Below are 22,880 nucleotides of genomic sequence, written 5' to 3'. Positions count from 1 at the left end.
TAACTGTGAATCTACTAAATATAAAGATAAAATCAAAAGGGAAATATATTTAAGGTGTTTAGGTTAATCTTAAAGATAGGTTTTTTTTGAATAATCGATGATTATTGTGAATATATAAAAAATATATAATAAAGAGGAAATATATTAAAAGTGTTGAGGTATTCTCCTAATCATAGGATAATCTTCAGGCTAGGGTTTTTCTTAGATGATATAATATCTTGTGACTCTCATATTAAAACTCAATACCATTAGATGAACTAGTGAGCAAAAGAAATTATATGCAAGTGTAAGAATGTAGTGTAGGAGCACTCTTCTAAAATAGAGTGATCCACACAAATGGGATGGTGATCGGTGTATTGTGAAATTCTTATTAATGACATTAATATCTATAAATGAGTAAGTGAAAAAACTTCTTAGTGGTAGTATGTAGAGAACATAGATATATATTACTATGTATATCAACTATCAACATAGGTATAACTTAAATGTGACCCAAAATATGAATGGTATCCTAAGGAAGAAAATCCTAACTGAATATAAGGACTAGCAGCAGGGTTGATATCCCCAACTTCTGGTGTACAGATAATGTAACCCATAACTCCATACTCGAAATACACCACAATAGGTCTCAAAAGGGCTACACACAAAAACATCACAACTATATATATAATTGAAATCAAATGTTGCTGCCTTGTGACTAAAATTAGCAAACTAAAAATGTGCTGGTATATCCAAGAGGCTAAACTAAGCAAATGCCGTAGAATCTATAACTTAATTTAACCCCATAGGGAAGAGCGTTTGGAATTTGAAAATCCAATAAGTTTTCCTTTGTCTCAGGCGAGTGAATCTATTGTAATGATGGCTATTGGGAACACTTTCTAAAGGTGTTATCCTAAATTGACATCTGCCTTTCCTACTTTTAGCACAACTGTGCCTAGATACACTGTTTGAGGGACTTTTAATCACATTCCTTTGATGTTCCCCCCATCTAAGCCGCACCTTTCTACAAGTGCATCCAATATATTGGATCCCACATGCACAAATAAGTGCATAAATCACATAGCTGGAGTTGCATGACAGGTGTTCCATGATCTGGTGTTCTTCACCTGTTAAATTTGAAATTAAAGATTTTTTCCCATGAGTAATACATTTACACATGTGACAACATCTATGTCCACATCTAAAGGTACCGTTGTTGTTATGAGTGTTCCTAGTTGTATGATCATAATTCTTATCACCATTCTTTTGATATTTGGTAGATTTTTTGGTCATAACTACCTTGCTGGGTGCCAATTTTTGTTTCAAGGTGGGCGCTCTCCTATATACAATCCTAGGTTGAGAGGCTAACACTTTCTTTAGTATAGGATCTCTAAGCAGAATTGACCAATGCTTCCTTAAAACTCTATTGACTGCCCTACAATTTGAACTAAATTGAGTCACAAATAAGGGTTGTCCCTGTGGACCATCATCTTCTTTCTCCTCCTTGGAATTTTTTCCACAAGAGAGTAGTTAACTTCTGTCTAGCAGTCTTGCTCTATTATAACCATATTCTATTAATTCCTTTGGATAGCCTTTTTCTCTAAACCTGTCTTTTAGTGTGAGGGACTGCTCATCATACATGTCGATAGAATTACAATTGCGCCTAATGCGACAAAATTGACTATAAGGAATGTTAATTTTCCAGCTATTGAAATGATTTCTGGAATAATGTAAAAAATTATTGCAGTCTACTGACTTAAAATAAGTGGAGGTGCAGATAGTTCCATTTTCACCCCAAGTGAGCACTATATCCAAAAATTCAATTGTTTGTGTCTGTATATTGGATGTAAAATCTATACCCATGTCATTACTATTCAAGAAGTTGAAAAATTCTTGCGCTTCTTCGGTTGATCCCTCAAAAATAAACAGTAAGTCATCTATGTAACGGCTTCTTGAATAGTAATGACATGGGTATAGATTTTACATCCAATATACAGACACAAACAATTGAATTTTTGGATATAGTGCTCACTTGGGGTGAAAATGGAACCATCTGCACCTCCACTTATTTTAAGTCAGTAGACTGCAATAATTTTTTACATTATTCCAGCAATCATTTTAATAGCTGGAAAATTAACATTCCTTATAGTCAATTTTGTCGCATTAGGCGCAATTGTAGTTCTATCGACATGTATGATGAGCAGTCCCTCACACTAGAAGACAGGTTTAGAGAAAAAGGCTATCCAAAGGAATTAATAGAATATGGTTATAATAGAGCAAGACTGCTAGACAGAAGTGAACTACTCTCTTGTGGAAAAAATTCCAAGGAGGAGAAAGAAGATGATGGTCCACAGGGACAACCCTTATTTGTGACTCAATTTAGTTCAAATTTTAGGGCAGTCAATAGAGTTTTAAGGAAGCATTGGTCAATTCTGCTTAGAGATCCTATACTAAAGAAAGTGTTGGCCTCTCAACCTAGGATTGTATATAGGAGAGCGCCCACCATGAAACAAAAATTGGCACCAGCAAGGTAGTTATGACCAAAAAATCTACCAAATATCAAAAGAATGGTGATAAGAATTATGATCATACAACTAGGAACACTCATAACAACAACAGTACCTTTAGATGTGGACATAGACGTTGTCACATGTGTAAATGTATTACTCATGGGAAAAAATCTTTAATTTCAAATTTAACAGGTGAAGAACACCAGATCATGGAACACCTGTCATGCAACTCCAGCTATGTGATTTATGCACTTATTTGTGCATGTGGGATCCAATATATTGGACGCACCTGTAGAAAGGTGCGGCTTAGATGGGGGGAACATCAAAGGAATGTGATTAAAAAGTCCCTCAAACACAGTGTATCTAGGCACAGTTGTGCTAAAAGTATGAAAGGCAGATGTCAATTTAGGATTACACTTTAAGAAAGTGTTCCCAATAGCCATCATTACAATAGATTCACTCGCCTTAGACAAAGGGAAACTTATTGGATTTTCAAATTCCAAACGCTCTTCCCTATGGGGTTAAATGAAGTTATAGATTCTATGGCATTTGCTTAGTTTAGCCTCTTGGATATACCAGCACATTTTTAGTTTGCTAATTTTGGTCACAAGGCAGCAACATTTGATTTCAATTATATATATAGTTGTGATGTTTTTGTGTGTATCCCTTTTGAGACCTATTGTGGTGAATTTCGAGTATGGGGTTATGGGTTACATTATCTGTACACCAGAAGTTGGGGATATCCACCCTGCTGCTAGTCCTTATATTCAGTTAGGATTTCCTTTCTTAGGATACCATTCATATTTTGGGCCACATTTAAGTTATACCTATGTTGATAGTTGATATACATAGTAATATATATCTATGTTCTCTACATACTACCACTAAAACGTTTTTTCACTTACTCATTTATAGATATTAATGTCATTAATAAGAATTTCACAATGCACCAATCACCATCCCATTTGTGTGGATCACTCTATTTTAGGAGAGTGCTCCTACACTACATACTTACACTTGAATATAATTTATTTTGCTCACTAGTTCACCTAATGGTATTGAGTTTTAATATGAGAGTCACAAGATATTATATCATCTAAGAAAAACCATAGCCTGAAGATTATCCTATGATTAGGAGAATACCTCAACACTTTTAATATATTTCCTCTTTATTATATATTTTTTATATATTCACAATAATCATTGATTATTCAAAAAAATCTTTAAGATTAACCTAAACACCTTAAATATATTTCCCTTTCGATTTTATCTTTATATTTAGTAGATTCACAGTTATTGCCATTTGATTTGCAAGTTGTTTGCCATCAATTATATGTAGAGACATTGACACCTCAGATGTAGGTCCCTCTTAATCTATTTACCATCTTTTAGTGCGCCCAGTGGAAAGTGAACAAAAAACTAACAACAGGTTAATATAATAATTTTATTGCAACATTGAAACATCGTAATGAGAAGTGCAAAACACAGAACATCCGGCATACCAATATATATTAGCAGTTAGATTATAGATGAGGAGCACAATCACACTGGCAAATGCTTAGTTTATTTATTATCTGTTGGTTACAGTTACGGTATCAATATCTTCCGGAATTTGGACCAATAAGGTCATTTGTTTACATCAGGTGGGCGTCAATACTGACGAATAGCCTGACACAAATATTACTAGAGGTGCGGTCCAATAACGGCAATCCCATTGGCAGCCAGCTCACAGGGAGCTAGAAGATTATTGGATAGAAAGCCCTGATTATTTTTTGCCGCGTATAACAGTTGATTGACGGCAGTTTAAACATATCAGAGAGCCGAACATAGGATCAGCCCTAGAACTTTTGATGGATGGTGATATCATCCAATTCGATCATAGCAATTACGGCCAAGGATAATTACAGATTTTTTCATAATAGGAATCACGATATACATACTAAATATCGATATACACATACATAATGAAACAAACATTGAATTGGTTTATATATTCTATTTCTAACAGTGTTTTTAGCATAGTTATATATCATTATGATTGCTGCAGGGGGGGGTGTTGTCCAAATGACGGGTTGTGATTGGTCCTTACTGTGATCATTGTTAGGGGTGGGTCATGGGTGCTTTGTAGTAGCATACCCCTATATAAGGATGTAAAGAATTGTTGAGAAACATGCCTGAGGAAACAGTCTATGTGAGAAACGCGTCGCACTGTTTCTCCACTAGCCATACTGATTTTGGCACTGAGATGAGTGGTAAACTTTATATACTTTTTAAATAAATATGTTTTTATTTGTATCCACTCTGAGTGCTTTGTATGGTATATTGCTATGCTACATCTAGGGTGTGAATCCTTTACACCAATACATTGCCTTTGTATCTTGGATCAGCCAGCTGGATTGCTGTAAAAATCCAGCCTGTCCCTATAGGCATAAGTGATTGCCTTTTACACATGTGAGTACCCTGCATATCATTGGTTACAAGTGTTATTTAATCACCATTGATCTGCACCATTGGCGCCTCTATCTATTGCTTTTTTCTACAGAATTATATAACATTTATACTTTAAAGGATTGCCGAGAAATTGTAACTATAACCTCCTTTTACCACAACGCCGCTCCTTGCTCTACTGAGCGAGTCTGGATTTTACACAGTGCATCTCTGCAACACTGTGTGCCGGTTTGCGCCATTAAAATGAATTTAGCTAGCTCCCTCTACTAGACCAGAGCGGGAGCGAGCTAAATTCATTTTAATGGCGTGACCGGGTGTAAAATGTAAATATTTTATTATATCTTTTTATGTGACAAAATGAAATGACACTTTGCTACAATGTAAAGTAGTGAGTGCACAGCCTGTATAACAGTGTAAGTTTGCTGTCCCCTCAAAATAACTCAACACACAGCCATTAATGTCTAAGCCATTGGCAACAAAAGTGAGTACACCCCTAAGTGGAAATGTTCAAATTGGGCCCAATTAGCTGTTTTCCCTCACCAGTGTCATGTGACTTGTTAGTGTTACAAGGTCTCAGGTGTGAATGGGGAGCAGGTATGTTAAATTTGGTGTTATCGCTCTTACACTCTCTCATACTGATCACTGAAAATTCAACATGGCACAGCATGGCAAAGAACTCTCTGAGGATCTGAAAAAAATAAATGTTGCTCTACATAAAGATGGCCTACGCTATAAGAAGATTGGCAAGACCCTGAAATTGCACTGCTGCACTGTGGGCAAGACCATACAGCAGTTTCACAGGACAGGTTCCATTTAGAACAAGCCTCACCATGGTCGACCAAAAAAGTTGAGTGCACGTGCTCAGTGTCATATCCTGTGGTTGTCTTTGGGAAATAGACGTATGAGTGCTGCCAGCATTGCTGCAGAGGTTGAAGGGGTGGGGGGTCAGCCTGTCAGTGCTCAGACCATATGCCACACACTGCATCAAATTGGTCAACATGGCTGTTGTTCAAGAAGGAAGCCTCTTCTAAAGATGATGCACAAGAAAGGCTGCAAACAGTTTGCTGAAGACAAGCAGACTAAGGACATGGATTACTGGAACCATGTCCTGTGGTCCGATGAGACCAAGAAAACTTATTAGGTTCAGATGGTGTCAATCGTGTGTGGCGGCAACCAGGTGAGGAGTACAAAGACAAGTGTGTCTTGCCTATAGTCCAGCATGGTGGTGGGAGTGTCATGGTCTGGGCCTGTATGAGTGCTGCCCTCACTGGGGAGCTAAAATTCATTGAGGGAACCTTGAATGCCAACATGTACTGTGACATACTGAAGCAGAGCATGATCCCCTGCCTTTGGAGACTGGGCTGCAGGGCAGTATTCCAACATGATAACGAATCCAAACACACCTCCAAGACGACCACCAACTTGCTAAAGACGCTGAGGGTAAAGGTGATGGACTGGCCAAGCATGTCTCCAGACCTACACCCTATTGAGCATCTGTGGAGCATCCTCAAATGGAAGGTGGGGGAGCACAAGGTCTCTAACATCTACCAGCTCCTTGATGTCGTCATGGAGGAGTGGAAAAGGACTCCAGTGGCAACCTGTAAAGCTCTGGTAAACTCCATGCCCAAGAGGGTTAAGGCAGTGCTGGAAAATAATGGTGGCCACACAAAATATTGACACTTTAGGCCCATTTAGGACATTTCCACTTAGGGGTGTACTCACTTTTGTTGCCAATGGTTTAGACATTAATAGCTGTATGTTGAGTTATTTTGAGGGGACAACAAATTTACACTGTTATACAGGCTGTACACTCACTACTTTACATTGTAGCAAAGTGTAATTTATTCAGTGTGGTCACATGAAAAGATATAATAAAATATTTACAAAAATGTGAGGGGTGTGAGATATTGTATGTATATATATATATATATATATATATTTATATTTATATATATATATTTATATATATATATATGGTGGTGGGAGTGTCATGGTCTTGGCCTGTATAAATGCTGCCATCACTGGGGAGCTACAGTTCATTGAGGGAACCATGAATGCCAACATGTACTGTGACATACTGAAGCAGAGCATGATCCCCTCCCTTTGGAGACTGGGCTGCAGGATAGTATTCCAACATGATAACGAACCAAAACACACCTACAAGATGACCACTGACTTGCTAAAGAAGCTGAGGATAAAGGTGATGGCCAAGCATGTCTCCAGACCTAAACCCTATTGAGCATCTGTGGGGCATCCTCAAATGAAAGGTGGGGGAGCGCAAGGTCTCTAACATTCCACCAGCTCCTTGATGTTGTCATGGAGGAGTGGAAGAGGACTCCAGTGGCAACCTGTGAAGCTCTGGTGAACTCCATGCCCAAGAGGGTTAAGGCAGTGCTGGAAAATAATGGTGGCCACACAAAATATTGACACTTTGGGCCCAATTTGGACATTTCCACTTAGGGGTGTACTCAATTTTGTTGCCAAGGGTTTAGACATTAATGGCTGTATGTTGAGTTATTTTGAGGTGACAGCAAGGATAAGTTATGGCATAAATAATATGGAAAGGAAGTTTGTAACTCAAGTCCTTGTGAAAGCGTACCCAGCTAACTCATCTACTTGTCGGATGAGTGTTAGAAGAGCGAGATCCTCCTTGTACTTCTTTACCAGCGTTTTACCGGCATCTGAGTGATGTGAGAAGCGCTGAGACAAGCTGTCGTCCGCAGCTGATGACGTAAGTGTCAGCCCTCAGGAACCGGCTCAGTGAACTGAGGAGATGTAACACGGAGACAGAACAAGAAAGGAGATTCAAGGGAACTTACAGATTCTTTGCAAGAGTAGAGATGCAAGAGTAGAGACTAAACTGGAGGTTAGTGATTCCTCACGGAGTATGAAAAGGCTGTGGTTATCGGAGTATCTTCAATAATCCAGCAATGAGTAAGGCAGGATGTGACCTTTTATAAGGAGGAGGTGATTGTCCTTAAAGGTGTAGCGCAACAAAACAAGATAAGTCCTTACATAGACCCCCCCCCACAAAGGAAACCACAGCGAGGTTTCAAGGACGAGGCCTGTCAGGGTGCCGCCGGTGGAACAGTGAAACAAGTCTAGGAGCCGAAAGGTTGGAAGCAGGCTCCCAGGTATCATCCTCTGGTCCATAACCAAACCAACGAACTAGGTAATATAACTGACCTCGTTCAACCCTGGAGTCAAGAATACTGCGAACTTGAAATTCCTCCTGAGACCCCGGTGTGGAGGCACCAGGCAAGTCCTTGAGTTTTGGCACATTTGAATAACAACGTTTTACCAGTGAGATGTGGAAGGTGGGATGCACCCTAAGTGCTAGTGGAAGCTCTAGGGTAACTGTAGCCGGATTGTTTATGGAAGAAATACCAAAAGGTCCAATGAAGGTCTGACCCAATTTTTTACAAGGGTAATGCAATTTTAAATTTCTGGTCAATAACCAGACTCTCTGACCAGTTGTGTATTGTGGACTACCCCTATGCCGTAGGTTGTAGTATTTGCTTTGTGAAGCTTGAGCCTCGAGAATGTGATTCTTCACGGAATAGAAAATTCGTGAAATATCATTAACAGTATTATTTACTTGGGGACAAGGGGAATCAATCTTAGGTAGAAGATCTGATCGAGGATGTAATCCTTAATTAATCAAAAAAGGACTGAAGCCAGTGGAAGAATTTACATGGTTGTTATGTGCGAATTCCGCCAAGGGAAGGAATGTAGCCCAGGTATGTTGTTCCTGCAAGCAGTAACATCGTAAAAACTGCTCTAGAGATTGATTCACTCTTTCAGTTTGTCCATTTGATTGTGGATGGAATGAAGTTGTAAGACACTGTTCCATATGGAGGGCTTTACAGAGATTCCGCCAGAATCTGGAGGTAAATTGGGTACCTCGATTGCTAACAACAGATTTGGGTATACCATGCAATCGAACTATCTCCCTGAGGAAGAGGTCAGCAGTATGTCTGGAGGTAGGAAGAGCAGTTGTAGGAATAAAGTGGGCCATTTTTGAGAAAAGGTCGGTGACTTCAAAAATTGTATTGTAACCATTAGATCTGGGAAGTTCGACTATGAAATCCATTGAGACTTTATCCCAAGGTTTAAGTGGAGCTGGAAGTGGTTGTAAGAACCCAAGAGGTCGTTGTTTGGAATGTTTAGATGTGGCGCAGACAGTGCAATTGGACAAGAAGGTTTGTATAGAATTTTTAATGTCAGGCCACCAGTAAGATCGGAGAAGCAGTTCTGTGGTCTTTGTTATGCCCATATGTCCTGCTAAAGGTGAATCGTGAACCTGTTGTAGTACAATTTGACGGTGGTTAGGTGGTATATACAATTTTCCATCTTTGTAGTATAGCCCATCAATATGTAGGGTAAAATGCTCCAGAGGTATAGTGGTGTCAGAACTTTGTCCTTATTTAATCTGCGATGTCATAGACATTAATAACCCAATGTAACAGTCCTGAGGGATAACGGTAGTTGGAGAATTTTCTGATGCAGATTTCTTGAGTTGTTGAGATAGGGCATGTGCTTTTCCATTCTTGTCTCCTGGCCTATAAGTGATGTTGTAATTAAATCTAGAGAAATAAAGGCTCCATCTAAGTTGTCTTGAAGAGAGTGTTTTATTTGACTGGAGATATTGCAAGTTTTTGTGATCGGTGAATATCACAATAGGGTGTACAGCTCCCTCCAATAGATGACGCCAATGATCAAATGAACTCTTTATTGCTAATAACTCCTTTTCTCCTACAGGGTAGTTCATTTCTGCAGGTTGTAAAACCCTTGAGAAATAAGCAACTGGATGTAAAGGTTCTTTAAATGAGGGTCTTTGAGAGAGTATAGCTCCAATTGCATGTTCCGACGCATCAACTTCCAAAACGAATTGATGATCCAGGTTGGGGTAACACAAGATGGGTTCTGATGAAAATTTCTGTTTCAGGAAGTCAAAAGCATCTTGAGCTTGCTGAGTCCAGGAAAAGGTACAATGTGCCTTAGTCAGATCCGTGAGAGGTTTACTAATAGCTGATAAACCTGGAATAAACTTCCTATAAAAGTTGGAGAAGCCTAAGAAGCGTTGTACGTCTTTCTTACAGGAAGGAACCGGCCAATCAACAATGGCCTGCACTTTTTTATTATCCATTGATATTCCCTGTTAAGTTATGTTATATCCTAGGAAGGTTATGTTTTTTGTCTCAAATATGCATTTCTCTGGTTTAGCATATAATCTATTCTGTCTCAACCTGGAAAGGACTTCCTTGACATGAATTCTATGTTGTGCCAAATCTGAGGAATATATCAAGATGTCATCAAGATAGACGATTACAAATACATCCAATATGTCCCTGAAAACATCATTGATGTAGCATTGGAATGTTGCTGGGGCATTGCACAGCCCGATAGCATTACAGTATATTTATAGAGACCATATCTGGTTCTAAATGCTGTAAGCCATTCGTCACCAGCTCTCATTCTGATAAGATTATAGGCGCCTCTGAGATCCAATTTAGTGAAAAACGAGGCACCTCACAATCTTTCAGGGATTAACGGAAGTGGGTACCTGTTTTTCTTTGTGTGTTTATTTAACTCTCTGTAATCGATGATAGGCCTGAGAGTACCATCCTTGTTGGTAACAAAAAACATGCCAGCACCAGCTGGGGATGTACTAGGCCTTATAAACCCTTTCTTAAGGTTTTCGTCTATGTAAGCCTTCAATTTATCTAACTCAGGTTTAGAGAGTGGGTATAGATGCCTAAAGGGTATAGAGACACCTGGAAGCAGGTCTATGGGGCAATTGTATGCCCTATGGGGTGGAAGTGACTCTGCTTCAGTTTTCTCAAAAAAATCTCTAAATTCGTGGTAATGAGAGGGTATTCCAACTAAATCTACAGATTTGGTTACAGAGAGGAGGGTAGTACTACTAAGCAAATTTTTCTCTTTAGTGCACTCAGGAAATGTCATAGTGAAATGTTGCCAATCTATATTTGGTTTATGTGAACATAACCAGTTTATACCTAAGATAATATCAAACATAAGGGAAGTGATTACATCAAGGGATATTTCTTCAGATGTGGTGTTGTCTGTGAATAAGTGGAGTGATATGGTTTGATGTGTAAGAGGACCACTTAGCAACATACTACCATCAATGACTTTCACTGACACAGGAGTTTGCTTAGGAATTAAAGGTATTTTATTAGTTTTCATGAATTTCATGTCAATGAAGTTCCCACAGGATCCTGTATCAATCAAGGCTGTTGTCTTGATCTTGTAACATTCCCACTGTAAAAAGATAGGAATTGTTAAACCAACTTTGAAAAAAAATTTGTTTGGGGTATAGGATCCTTACCTAGTTTTTGTTTTGCCAATAAAGGGCAGTCCTTAACTTCATGCTTTGAGGAAGCACAATATAGGCATAGGTTTAGATTCTTTCTCCTAGTCTTTTCTTGTAAGGATAGGGGATCTTTAATGAAGCCAATCTCCATTGGTTGTGGCTGGTCCTTGCTAGGTATCATGGAGGGTGTAGGTAGCCTTTTAGAAATGCCTGATTTCTCAGAACGTCTCTCTCATAGACGTCTGTCTATAGAGATAGAGACAGTGTAGAATTCTTCTAGCATTTCTGGTAGCCCAATTCGCAATATTTCATCCTTTAGCTCCTCGCTTAACCCTAGTCGGAACTGATTTTTAAGTGAAATTTCATTCCACATAGAGTCTCTAGCGTATATTTTGAATTGTGTAATGTTTCAACCGCATTTTTGTGCTGTTTCAAAGCACGTAGGTTGTTTTCGGCTGAAATTTGTTTATATGGATCGTCATACAATGTTGACATCTCTGTAAAGAAATCTTCTAAGGACCCTAAGATTGGGTCTTCTTTCTCAAAGAAGGTATCTGCCCATGACCTGGGCTCTCCCCTTAAGTAAGAGATTACAGTTAAAACCCTTGTTCTTTCAGAGGCATAGGTTTTAGGTTTGAGTTGAAAAATAAGCATACATGAGTTCCGAAATTCTCTAAACTGAGCGCGATTGCCAGAGAACTTTTCAGGTGTGGATACAGCTGGTTCTGGGGAATGCTCTGCAGTGTGTGGTTTAGCTGCAAGAGTTTCTCTGAGACAAGCCTTTAAAGCCTGATTCTCAACCTTTAATTCATGAAATGAATTAGCTAGGAGATCCACCCTGTCTGACAGGTTTTTTAGATGATCGGCCATAGCGTTAGGATCCATTACTAAAATAAACAGCAGGTAATAATTTTTTTAACAAGACAGGAAGGCTGGTATTCAAACTGAAGTGAACCAAGTCCTGTTAATATTTGAGGCTGGATTATTATGTAATGTTCTGTAATGTATTTGCAACAAGCAATACAACAAAAGATAAATAGTGTTGTTTATTTGGTAATAATGGTAATTGTCACTACTAAAAATTAGTTAATGTGTCACTGAAGTAACTATGCTTAATGGAACTTCCCTAGTTACTTAAGTGGCTTTTTATAGCCGAATAACTTATCACCTGTAGTCTGGGGAGCTAAGATAACAGTAGGATAAGTTATGGCATAAATTATATGGAAAGGAAGTTTGTACCTCAAGTCCTTGTGAAAGCGTACTCAGCTAACTCATCTACTTGTCGGATGAGTGTTAGAAGAGCGAGATCCTCCTTGTACTGCTTTACCGGCGTTTTCCCGGCGTCTGAGTGATGTGAGAAGCGCTGAGACAAGCTGTCGTACGCAGCTGATGACGTAAGTGTCAGTGCTCAGGAACCGGCTCAGTGAACTGAGGAGATGTAACACGGAGACAGAACAAGAAAGGAGATTCAAGGGAACTTGCACATTCTTTGCAAGAGTAGAGATGCAAGAGTAGAGACTAAACTGGAGGTTAGTGATTCCTCACGGAGTAGGAAAAGGCTGTGGTTATCGGAGTATCTTCAATAATCCAGCAATGAGTAAGGCAGGATGTAATCTTTTATAAGGAGGAGGTGATTGTTCTTAAAGGTGTAGCGCAACAAAACAAGGTAAGTCCTTACAATAATCTTAAGATGATAGCTCAAAGGGATAGTCTACCTAACATTAAACTGTCATGAATCAGATACAGCAGAAATTAAAATCACCTCTTTAATGTCATCCTATTTTCTTCCTTCTCTTGAATTTCATTTTCATTAAGAAATGTAATCTTAAATGCCAGCCCATTTTTTAACACCTGTGTAGGAGTGGTATTTAAAACTTGACTTCAATTAGGAAGTGATACACAGGTGGAGACAGAAAACTGTCCCAGCTCTTAAAATATTCATTGTGTGTAAATAAATACATATGATACCTTGATTACATGTTATATTCATAATTATTCTTGCTCAGAATAATAATATTTTTACAATATATACATATAGTGGTATAAATAAACACAGAGATATGAAAGGCAACATTGTTTAGAACAAAAAAATAAATAAAAATCATATATCAGATTTTTTGTATAAAAAATAAATAGAATAATAACTTGCTATGAGATATTATTGTTTGCTCAGGTATAAATCTAGATATTTCTTGGACATTAATAGATGAAAAATAAAAGATTAGCTTTAGAAAAATGTGCTTGTTCATATATATATATATAATAAAAAATCCTATTCTTTTGGAGTTGTGGCAATTTAAACAAATATTTAAAAAAAAGGGATTTTAAATGACATAATATGTAATCCTGTATTCATTGTTTTGAAACAAGATCATAGTCATCAAATCACTGCCATTGTAAACTGTTGTTAAGATGCACATTTATATTAAGAAGTTTTACTAATTAAAATATATGAATCATTTATCTGAATGAACACAGGTTTTGCCCATATGGTTTTGTAAGTGAATGCATTTTTATCAACAAACTGTACTTGTATGACTCTATAAAGTTTCTTGAACCATGAAATATGTATATTTATTTGCATATTGCTGACTGTGTACAATGATTTAAATATTTAATCAACCCCTGCCCAAACAGACTTTAGTCTGATTTTATTGCCTAAGGCATATGTATGTATTTAATGAGATTCAAATAATTATGCATTGTTTTATTACACAATTATACATTATCTTAAAACCAACATAGCTATTAGAAGGATTTATTAATTTCAATATTTTTTTTTTTTTTTTTTTTACAGGGCTACATTACAAGTGGCACAATATTTAGCTCTCCTGTCTGAGTGTAAACTTCGCTAGAAGTATTTGTTTTGCACTTCAGGTTGCACGCTTATTACAAGTTGAAAGTAAAAAATGTTCACGCTAGAGAAACCTGAAGCGCTACAGAAACCTGTAAAATATATATACTGTATATATATATATATATATATATATATATATATATGTAGATATCTATATCTACATATCTAAGGGAATAGATATACATTATCCTGTATGTGAAGAACATTGGAATGTGAAATTTGTGTAGTTAATATTCAGTTAAACAGATACATACATATGTACACACATTTATACATACATAGATACATACATACACATATGTATATGTATGTATATATACATTATAGCCATTTGCAGTCAAACATCTTGTCAAATACTATATACCTTTTAACCCTTACAAATTTTTTATATTTATATGAGCAATTTTTATCAGATAGTGTTTATATGAGTGCAACTGTATTTTACAATGTATTTATGTTGTGTTTAGTGCAACTATTCTTAATGCACTACCATTTCAGTCACGCTAAACCACCATGCGTAAAATACGATTTCACTCTCATGATCATGTTTACTTTCAACTTGTAATATGCATGCTATTTCTGATGTGAGCAAAAAATCTGATATTGCTCACATGAAACAGTTAGTGCGCCACTTATAATCTAGCCCACTGTTGAATCTTGAATAAAAAACTTTTTTCCTGGAAAATTATACAGTGCTAAAATACAACTTTGACCCAAGAATGTAGACATTAGGTCTTAAAAACACATACAACACCTTGTGTAATTACACAATTTGTATTTAGTCTTGCAATAAACTAACATACTAGCTAAGTGTGAACATTTTCTGAAACCACTAACACCATGGTTTATTGACTTATTTTTCAATAAAAAAATTCTCCCACACTTTCTTTATCTAGAGGAACCAATCGATATTTGTTATTTGAGTAGACAAAGCTTGCCACTATCATTTTGTTAGCAAATCTTGCATTGCTTTGCCATTCCTTATCTGTTCACCTCCACAGGTCAAGTTTCCATTGAGGCTATAAAGTTTGGAAACTGGTGATAAAAACATTTTTCTCCATTAAAGTCTATGAAAAACTTTTATGTTACCCCAGTTTCCAAACTTTACCACCTGAATGAAAACTAAGCCTGTGTCGATATTGAGCTTGTTTCTATCAAGCGGTAAAAAATGGAGCTGTAAGCTACTAAAGTGTCCGACAGCCAAAAGTAATTTACGACTCAATTTTAGTACCAGGTTTCCATTGAAATATTTAGCGCATTGCGTGCACCTTTTATAACTCTACCTTACACTATAAAATATACGTATGATGTCTAAGCTTATCTGTGATTACCTCTAGAGAGAAACGGGGCGGAGTCCGGAGCTCACAAGAGCAGTCGCATAATTTTGCTGCTCTGGTCCTTACTATGCAATATATACCTTTTTATATCGCTTCTCATAGAATTGAATCCTGAGAAACTCTCTAAACACTCCTTGGACTTTTATTTAACAGCTGGTGGAAGCCAAATTTACTCTCAAGAGCTATTACTTTTTTTGAGCTAGGACCGGAGCTATGTTCTGAACCTGCACAGGCGGCCATCTTTCCACCCTTGTGGCTACAGATTTTCCTAAATCTCCCCGGACTTCCAAGAGACAGTGAGGACTTTTGCCATCATCTAAACCCCCCGGCGGGTACTCTTTGTAGACCTGTTGTTACAGAGCAGTGTTACCTCACTAATCACTGCAATAGCACACACAGCCTTTATTCAATATGACCGCCTTACTTCTCACAGAGAGGATTGATATGGAGGGTGCTATTACATTCTTGGAACAGTTGAGCTATTTGCTCAGGGATTACCGAACGAACTTTGACAAGTCACTACACATGGCTTCCCACCCTGGAACTACCCATGAACTTTGCCTAGCCCCTCAGCTGGATCTTACTACTGCAGCAGATGAGTGTTGTAGTGTTTTGGGGCCCCGGCACTTGGTGCTTAATCTGGACGTGGTTCAAATAGACTATGAAACTGACGCCTTGATTTCTGTGAGAGGCGATGAGTCAGAGAAAGGCATGGAGCTACAGAAATCCACTTTGAATGTCGCCACCTCACAGGCAATTAGCAGACATAACATTGCATCGCCCTACTCAAACCTTACAACAGCGGATGCGGTTAAGAGTTATGAGCACAGGGGATTCCTTATTCTACATCTATCCCCAACATTATATCATGGGATCAATTGCTATAACGACCTCTCACAGCTTTTGGGGAAACCCGGTGTCCGTTCTGATGCATATGGGACTCTCTACACTTTACCTAAAACCGGAGTTGGGTAATGGAACATTTCACCTCATACTGCTCCCGGACTAATTATAGATCAGCTTTATTGCCTAAATGAGGACGCTATAAAAGCTTATGTTTTAGTCTCTGAACACATCTGTATATTCCCTTGTGAATGTTATTCCCTCTCTCCTCAAAAGCATATTTACATGTTCGCGGTATAAGTTACTACACGCATATATTCCCTATGAGGGTCTTTAATTATCCCCTGCCTGACTTCACTAATTATTTAGCAGTTATAACAAAGCTCGAGGCAACACTAATATGTATTTCTCTACTGTGTGTCACTTGGCATGTCTCTGATTTTCACAAGGAGGGTTGGCCTTCTGCGGCCGGGGAGGCGAGCCCTCTATTCCTATTTCTGAAGATTAATGCCATTTGTTTGACCAAGTTTTCTTGCCTTTTGATTCAGTATGCTGTCATTGATATAATTGTCATTACATTGTGTTGGCTCTTAACACCTCAGGTTTAACGTATTGTATTAATGCTAAGGGGAGATCAAATTCCCAACTTATTTCAATGTATAGAGAGGGGATTCTATCTCACCTCAGTTTAGACCCTTATTTTATTTGAGGGTAGTTCTGTTCTTGCCCCTCATTAATTTAATTTACTGTTTATAAGTAATCTGATCCATATTAATCACAGATTAGCATTTTCTCCTCAACACTATAAAATGTTCTCACTATATCACTATATTCTACTGACCCCAAGCAATTTTAATCTCCTGTGTGCCCCACTTCATGCATATTGCTCCCTCCACTCATATAATATTTCTATCACAAATGTAAGGTGGGCTCAAGAGTTAAAGTAGAACATACAGTTAATTTCTATCTCTCCCTTGATATACACATCTATAAATGTTTTCATCATCTTTAAAGGAAATAAATAAAAGATATTAGGTTACTAAAGTGGGATCCAAGAGTGGTCTCCACACTTCATTATGCCTTTACTTTCCGTGATATGTTTTTATATTTCAGGCCCAAAAGTGACCTGTTAGCTCTGACATGGAAGGTTCCCTTATGATTGGGCAATGTGTATTTTAGTTTGCCATTTATAACTGTTGTATTTTTTCTCTGCTTGTTTCTATTGAATATGTTGATAATGCAAAACACTAATCATACCTTTAAGTTTCTCTGTATTGTATGGCAATGTATTTTGTATGATTAAGCTATTTGTATGCCTTGCTTAAGTACCTCAATAAAAAGAAAATTTAAAAAAAAAAACCAAAAAAAAAAACCAAAGATACAGTCTATAATGCATTTTTTTTTTAACTGTAACCAAATACTATTTTTTTTATATAATTATATTTTCCACTTTATTAATATATGTATTGATGCCCTAGGCATAGGAATTTTGTAGATATGTGCTTGCATATATTTTTATATGTAAATACATACTGATATTTCCACAACAACATTAGTGCAACTATTCCTATACATGGGACAATAATAAATATTACATAAGACAATTTTTTTTTCTACATTGAAACTTTCACGTTTTTAAATGTCAATGGTAAATAGATCTAAAAACACAATTTTTTCCTCTTTTACACCTAGTTGAGTTGGGTGTAATTTTTTCAATGTATTGAAACTCCCCAACAGCGTATTAACGGTTTACGCTTTCATTGGAAACCTGGTATAAGTTATCGCTTAACGACATCTAATACTTTCCATGTGACGCAAAAATATTTTCGACAGCCTGACCCTTGGCTGCCGATATTGAGGTATAACGTCCCATTGGAAACTCAAAAAATTCAATTATCTCCGAGAGCCTATTTAGCGGGTTGAGACTTCGTTCAAAGCCTAATTACGGCTCTTTGGAAATGAGCCTAATGTGTGTATGTTTATTAATGTGTGTGTGTGTATGCACACATAATACATTCACAGACCTATTTACACACATAGCATATACATATATATATATATATATATATATATATAGATACACACAAAAATTTACACACAGAAATACAGTCTCATACATAAACACCTTTTACAGTCTAACACATTGTGATATTCCATATCCCTTTAAATAAATTATATATATATATATATATATAAATATATATATATATATATATATATATATATATATATATAACATCCAGATGTTAGTGCATCCAAGGCTTTAACTCAAACCTTTCTGTTTTATTTTGAAGTTTAAAGGGACACTGAACCCAATTTTTTTCTTTTGTAATTCAGAAAGAGCATGCAATTTTAAGCAACTTTCTCATTTACTCCTATTATCAATTTTTCTTTGTTCTCTTGCTATCATTATTTGAAAAAGAAGGCATCTAAGCTTTTTTTTTGGTTTCAGTACTCTGGACAGCACTTTTTTAATGGTGGATGAATTTATCCACCAATCAGCAAGGACAACCCAGGTTGTTCACCAAAAATGGGCCGGCATCTAAACTTACATTCTTGCATTTCAAATAAAGATACCAAGAGAATGAAGAAAATTTGATAATAGGAGTAAATTAGAAAGTTGCTTAAAATTTCATGCTCAATCTGAATCGCGAAAATAAAATTTTGGGTACAGTGTCCCTTTAATGCTAGAGTAAAAATGGAAGCTCTGTGGACTGTACTCTAATTATATTAGCACATCAAAGCCCTAACATTTTTGTGCTCTGCTTGTAATCTAATATACTTTGTTATGTTGCGAAAACATCCAGTATTACAAAAAAAAATTGTATATATTTATTATAAAACAGCTTTTACAAAAACAATACTGAATGGCAAATACATAAATCATGAGCACGTTGATGCAATTTCCAAGAGAAACCCTTGAAAAACACAAATCAGGAAACAAAAAGGTGTAGATAAATCGGATTGGAAGGATCGACCCCAAATTACATTTTCATCTCCAAATAACACCTCAAACGCTTAAAAAAAAACAGATGTCTTTATCATCTGCACCAAAAAAGAATAATATGTCAGTAATGATTTATGGCTCATTTGATCCCTAGATATTTCTATGGTTTGTCTGGTTGAAAATTTGTCAAACCATGTTTAAAATAAATCATCAGCTAGTATAAATATCTATTTCATCATTTGTAAAAAATATTATTATTTAAATACAGAAATGTACTTTTAAAAGTGATACAGCATATCTATAAACAGCTAACTAGAAAATATCACATGAATATCACTATGTAAAAAATGTGTCATATCAAAAATGTCCTCATTAGTCACCTCCTTCTCTAAATAGGACTTATAGCATCCAATCAGGATATTTTTCCTGGGGTATGCTACGGAGTATGTATCTGGGATGCACAGCCACAGAGATTTTTTAATATGAAATCTCTTAAGATTGTACTTAAATTCCACAACATCACTGCATCACAAGCAAATTGTAAACACTGATTATGCTAATTGGTTGTTATGGTTTTTTCACCATGCAGATGACAGTAAAATTAGTATCTGAAGTATACTGTAACTACGCCCAGAGTACTTATTTTGGTGAGCTGAAGCAATTTTGAGGTTAGATATCTTTTTTTTGCGTAGTTATGTAAAAATGTCATTTTCTAGTCAGCTTTTTACAGATATTCTGCAACACTCTCAAATGATTTAGCATATGGGGAAAATGTCCATTTAAAGTGATTTTAAACTTTACATGTTCTAATATCAAGTCCAGAATCGAAGTAATATTTTACAGTCACTTTAATTGGTCACTTCTAATGAAGATGCACTGTAACTTACTTTTTAATCTAGTCATGCCATTCTAATACCCCAAGCTCCGACCACCCACTTTGAAAATATTTTTTATCCCTGAACTAATGGTTTAAACTGTTCTCTAATCAGCAATCTAGCCATACGGCACTCACACATATTTTTTTTTTTTGTAGCTAGAGCACCAATTGGAGAACAGTTCAAACCGTTAGCTCACCAAAAAAAACAATTACTTTTGGAAATGGGTGCTCAGAGCACGGGGTATTAGAATTCTGGAAATGGGCGCTCAGAGCACGGGGTATTAGAATTAAAAAGTAAGTTACAGCTTATCTTCATTACAAGTGATCAATTAAAATCCCTATAAAATAGTGCTTAAATTCCGGAGCTGATTTTAAAACATATAAAGGTTATCATCACTTTAAGTTTTAAAAATAAAAAATGTTCAAATTGATTCAAGTCTTGAAAGATGTTCATCATCAGGAGCCCCCTATTGATATTTCATCAAAACATATAACCATAAATTGTTAGCAAAGTCAGAAAGATTCTTTTTTCAGGCTCACGCTGTGAATATGCAGGGCCGGTTGTTGTAAGAAGTAAGATCATTTAGGCTTGAAGCAAACTTGTTCATCTAGAAACAAGGATTGATGCTGCTTGTCAGAAAGTAAAGGAACGATGACTTAAGCACTTGTTTTAAATTATCGTTTCTTCTCAACCTCATTTACGCCTTATGTTTTCAGACCATTTTTTAATTCCAATAGTTTTGATACACTATAAAGACTTGCGCTGGAGCATAAACTATTAGATGGAATGCACCTATTTGATTTTTCAAACTATTGAGCCAAAGCAATATTTTCAACATGTAGCAGCATTTACTGATTTCAAATGAGATGATTAATTTACCTTTATGTAGACATGAGTTTATACTGCATTAGTGAGCATTTTCTTGCTTTTCTTTCAGTCAGAAATGCAAGAAATACATTTTTTTGCAGAATTTATAACCATTCCACTTTTAAAGCTATGTAGATATATTTAGGTTTTACTTCTTGCAAAACACTCACAGTTCACTGCAGTTTTTAAATGGACATCTTAAAGTCTTACCTTAGATTAAGCTGCAAATATCCTCCTGCACTCCTTTTTATATCATGCAGCAGGAACAGTAAAAAAAAAAGTTATTTTAAAATTAAGATTGTTTCTGGCCACTTTAAATGGCTGTCAAGCTCAGACCACTGATGACATCACGATCTGGGCTGCATCTCTGCACTCTGCTTAATAGCACTGGTAGTCTGTTGAGTCCAACTAGTGAGTCTTTTGTGATTGGATGCAATATGCAGCCCAGATCATGATGTCATCAGTGGGCAGAGCTTGGCAGCCATTTCAAAGTGGCCAGAAACAATATTCATTTTAAAATAACTTTTTTACAATTCCTGCTGCATGATATAGAAAAGGTGCAGGATGATATTTGCAGCTTAATTTAAGGTAAGACTTTAAGATGACCAAGGTGTAGACTGTCCCTTTAATGTTGTATTTATTTGTAAGATAATACATGTTGTTCCTTCTAAAACAGGAAACATAACTATAATATTAAAGGGACTTCAACAGGATGGTTATTACTTATGATGCCTGTAGGTCTTTTCAGAGCCATACTCTTATTTTAAACTTTAACAGGCAGGGTTGATTAAAGGGACAGTCTAGTCAAAACTGAACTTTCATGATTCAGGTAGGGCATGCAATTTTAAACAACTTTCCAGTTAACTTTTATCATCAAATTTGCTTTGTTCTTTTGGTATTCTTTGTTGAAAGCTAAACCTAGGTGGGCTCAAACTGATTTCTGAACCGTTGAAGTCTGTCTCTTATCTCAGTGTATTTTGACAGTTTCTCACAGTTAGACAGTGCAAATTCATGTGCGACTTCTAAGTGCAAGTTCATGTGCTCTTTCTAAGTCCATGAAGGTCTCCTCTTATCTGCGCATTTTGACAGTTATCACAGCTATACAACGCTCTTGTGTGCGATATAGATTATATTGTGTTCACGCTCCTGTGGAGTTATTTATGAGTCAGCACTGAATGGCTAAAGTGGAAGTCAGTCAATGAACTGAAATACGGGGGTCATCTGCAGAGGCTTAGATACAAGGTATAACGTATATGACTATTAGTTATGCAAAACTGGGAAATGGGTAATGAAGGGCTTATGTATCTTTTTAAAAAATAAACTTTCTGGAGTAGGCTGTCCCTTTAAGCTTCACATTTTCATTCTGGTCACCTCCATATTTGAGTTCATGGTTTTGGTTAAAGCATCATTAAAGAGACATGAAACCCCAACATTTTCTTTCATGATTTAGATACAGTATGTGATTTTAAACAACTTTCCAATTTGCTTCTTTCTCTTGGTATCCTTTATTGAAAGAGCAGCACTTCACTTCGAGGAACTAGCTGAACACCTCTGGGGTTAAACACACAGTAGAAGTGACACTCAGAGCCTTGCTGGTCCTGAGTGGAAAATGACACTGATCCAATAGCAGTGCTAGTTACACATCTAAGTCGTGTGACTTTAGCTGATAAACGGATCAGGGGCAGCTTCCGTTGAGAACCAGCAGTACTCTGTGGGTCTTGAGTGGTTCTTCTATTGTGGGTTTATGCACATAGTAGAGCAAGGCTGATAGATTTAAAAGGAATTAAAGCATGTCATGTTTAAACTATTATGGCCCTTTAACTTTGTCAGAAAACAAACTACTACTTCTTTGAAATTCAAAGAAAGTGTTTTTGGGT

This window comes from Bombina bombina, chromosome 1, assembly GCF_027579735.1.
Source record: "Bombina bombina isolate aBomBom1 chromosome 1, aBomBom1.pri, whole genome shotgun sequence".
Lineage (NCBI taxonomy): Eukaryota > Metazoa > Chordata > Amphibia > Anura > Bombinatoridae > Bombina > Bombina bombina.
The sequence above is the reverse complement of the archived record's forward strand: the minus strand, read 5'-3'. Positions refer to the sequence as shown.